Genomic DNA, 4031 nt, shown 5'->3' on the forward strand with positions numbered 1-4031 from the left:
CTCAAGACACCTCCATACTGATGTCCACAGTGACAGCTTCGCCAACGGTAAGAGCTCCTTTTCCCCACATCCTCACCAACATTTGCTGACATTTCTTTTTCTGATGGTAGCTGTTCTGACTGGGGTGAGACGGAATCTCAATGTAGTTTTAATTTGTATTTCCCTCATGGCTGAGGATGTTTAACACTTTAACTACTGAAGCTAAAAATAGAACTACCGTATGACCCAGATCTGCCACCCCAAGAACTCCATCCGATCAGACACCTGCACACCCAAGTTGGCTGCTGCTCTACTCACAGCAGCAAGGAGACGGAACAAGCCCAGGTATCTATCGAGATGCGTGCACAGACCATGAAGGCATGTGTGTAACACAATGAACTTGTACTCATCTGCAAAGAAAAATGAAATCATGAAATTTGCAGGAAAATGGATGGAACTGGAAAATATTATGTGAGGTAAACCAGGCTCAAACAGCACATGCTTTCTCTCCCAGGGATCCTTGCTCCCAACATACATTTCTGTGTGAGTGAGCGTGGGTGAGTGCTATGACGCTAGGAAGGAGCCCGTGAGAGGTGAGAAAGAGGCTTAAGGAAGAGGGCAGAAAGGGCAGGAGAATCATGTGGCTTGAAAGAGGAAGACTACTGGGAAGGGTGTGCAAGGGGGGAGGGGTGTGCAAGAGGGAGGGGTGTGCAAGAGGGAGAGGTGTGCAAGGGGGTGTGCAAGGCAGAATGAATGGGTGTCCAAGAGGGGAAGGGTGTGCAAGGGGGAGGGGTGTGCAAAGGGTGTGTGCAAGGGGGAGGGGTCTGCAAGGGGGTGTGCAAGGGGGAATGGGTGTGCAAGAGGGGAGGGATGTGCAAATGGAGAGGATGTGCAAGGGGAAGAGCTCTCAAGTTGAAGAATTTGTGGTCTCGGGGCTGGGGAGATGGAGCAGTGAGTTCTTCTGCACAAGCATAAGGACCTGAGTTTGGATCCAAACACCCATGTAAAGGTGGGCGCAGTGCCTGTCTGCAGCCCCAGCACTGGGGATGTGGAGACAGGCAGATCCCAGGAGTTCACCGTCCAGGTAACGTAGCTGAACCAGAAAGTTTCAGGTTCAGTGAGAGACAGGGTCTCAAAAACAAAAGGGAAACGTCATAGAGGAAGACACCAGATGTGACCCTCTAACCTCACACAAGCACTTAGGGGTGAGCGCGCACACACAGACACACACACAAATCTGTGGTGTAGATATACTAATTTCTTTCTTTTTCTTTCTTTTCTTTCTTTCTTTCTTTCTTTCTTTCTTCTTTTCTTTAATTACTTTTTGGTCTCTTTGAGACAGGGTCTCCCTGTAGCCCTGTAGCTGACCTGGAACTCACTATGTAGACCAGGCTGGCCTTGAACTCACAGGTATCCACCTGCCTCTGTCTCCTAAGTGCTGGGATTAAAGGCCTGCGCCACCACACCCGGCCTTAATTTCTTTTTTCTTAGAGAAAACAAGTGTCTAACTTTTGAAAGTCTAAAAAAATAAAACGAGTTTTTTCCAAACCATCTCCTTTTTGGGAGTTGATTCTGAAGGAAAGAAAGACATGAGAGTTCAAGAATCACCATGTATATAAATACACACATATTATATATGTGTGTACATTGTATAGAGTATTGCATATTATAGAATACATATATGTATAGCCAGTAAGTAAAAGGTTAAATGCTGACCCACAAAACCTGAACACAGAACACTCAATGAAATGAGAAGTCTCCTGGTTTTTATTTTTAGAAACTAGCAGCATTCAAAGGCTCCTCTGCCTTTTGGAAAGTACAAAATATAATGCTAATTTCTTCATTCTTTTAAAAAATATTTTATTATTTATATTTTATGTGTAGTAATGTGTATTAATTTATACTTTATGAGTGTATTGCCTACATATATGTAAATGCACTCATGTCATGCAGTGCCCACAGAGGTCAGAAGAGGGTATTGGATCCCCTGGAACTGGAGTTTCAGACAGTTGTTAGCCGCCGTGTGGGTGCTGGGAATTGAATCTGGGTCATCTGCAAGAGCAGCCAGCACTCTAAACCACTGAGCCATCTCTCCAGTCCCCTAATTTCTTCATTCTTTAAAAATAAAAGTAAATATTAAGAGCTGGAGTCTATCAAAGAGACAGAGGGCCCTCCACCTCTACCTGCTGGTGGCAGCAGGAAAAGAAGGTGAACCACGGAACCTGCTGGCTCCAGATCATCTCCACAGGACTTGTGTCTTCATAAAAGTCAAGAGTATCACTCACTACAAAGAGCGGTGGGAAAACCCATTAAAACCATCCTCATTATAAATAGCTCTACCACGGCATGCTGGCCAGTGTTACCCGGGGAGTCCAAGTTCCCATTTGCAAGTGAGCTTTGATGTGGGGCTGGTAAGGACTGGACTGGCAAGGGTGACGGCTTCCCGGGAGCCTTCAGATGCTGGCACAGCCCGCCCACCTCTCCCTCGGGATAAGATACTAGAGAAGGCTCTTCCCAAGAGCGGGGTATCTGCACCAGAAGATCTCCAAGTACTTAAAAGAAAGGGCATTACCTTCTCAAGATCCCCAAGGCAGATAACCCCGAGATTCGGTTCGGTTCAATCCTGAGGTTCCATTCCAATCCTGTCCCAGAAAGAAGCTGTTGGATTTAATGCCAACTTTTTAAAAGGATGAACTGTAAAAAGTTTTAGGAAACTGTAGACCGGGACCCCCAGCTGTAACGCAGCTTCCCAGGACCCTGGTGTCCTGGGGGCAGTATCCACATTTGATTGACGTATATTTTGTTTCTGATTTTTTTCATAAAAATTTCTAGGAAAAAAAATAGCAATATTTCTTTTAATCACTTTCAAAGACCTCATGAACAGGAACAGAACTGAAGGACAACAAAATCTACCTCCTGTGGGTGAGAAGCAGGCCTGCAGGAGCCCGCTTCAGGCACTGGTTCCACGGAGGAAGGGGAGAACAGTGACGTGGAGCGGGCCAAGAGACAGCAGAACTAGCAGTGACTCAAATGCATCCTCCTCCCTCCTTGGCAGGTCCTTGGCGAGTTGGGGGCTCTGAGGTTCATTTTACATCATGAACCCCTTCTCCCCAAATGCACCTCCCAATTGACTATGAAAGCTCTAGCTCCCAAGCTCTCCTTTGTCACCCACACTGGTGGTATCTTTCCCATACTTCTCCTTGATGATGTTCTTCAGATTGTGGTAAACCTCTGCTGCAATGCTCGTGGCTTCCTGGAAGCTGGAAGCACCCACAGGGAGGATCATGAACTCCTGCATGGTCAGCTTGTTGCCAGCGTGAGAACCACTGTTGATCACGTTGAAAGCTGGGACTGGCAGGATGACTTCAAGGTTACCAGCCAGGCTGGTGATGTGTCGGTACAGGGGCACGCCCTTCTCTACAGCACCAGCTTTGCAGACAGCCAGGGATACTCCCAGGATGGCATTCATGTCAAACAGATTTATTTTCAGTCCTGTCCATTTCAATCATCAGTTTGTCAATCTTCCCCTGTTCTACAACTTTCAGTTTCTGGCTAACTAGAGCAGGTACAACAGTTTTACTGATGTGCTCAACAGGCTTTGAGACAGCCTTCCCCATGTAGCATGTCTTATCACTGTCCCAGAGTTCCAGGGCCTCATAGATACCAGCTGAGGCACCACTGGGCACAGCAGCTTGGAAGAGACCTTTTCTGGTGTAGAGATCAACCTCAGCGGTGGGATTTCCACGAGTCAAACATCTCTCTGGCATGCATCTTGAGAGTAGACATGGTGAATTCCTGGCCACTGGATCACTGTGCAGGAAAGGAATAGGCAGTGCTGTGGACACTGAGGAGAGTGGTCAGAGCAGAGTGGCCAGTGCTCCGAACTCTGTTGTATATAGCTTTAATTATGTTGAGTTATGTTCCCTCCAGTCCAATTCCCTCTAGGACTTTGAACGTAAATGCATGTTGAATTCTGTCAAAGGCTTTCTCTGCCATCTATTGCGATGACCATGTGATTTTTGTCTTTGAGTCCATTTATATGATTTATGACA

General features: G+C 46.6%; 1 pseudogene; it reads right to left on the reverse strand.

Annotated features, from left to right (window-relative positions):
• Positions 1–3121: 3121 nt before the first annotated feature.
• On the reverse strand, positions 3122–3746 carry LOC115070247 (annotated as a pseudogene).
• Between the last annotated feature and the right edge of the window lie 285 nt (positions 3747–4031).

This window comes from Nannospalax galili, unplaced genomic scaffold, assembly GCF_000622305.1.
Source record: "Nannospalax galili isolate Female #2095 unplaced genomic scaffold, S.galili_v1.0 scaffold15, whole genome shotgun sequence".
NCBI lineage: Eukaryota > Metazoa > Chordata > Mammalia > Rodentia > Spalacidae > Nannospalax > Nannospalax galili.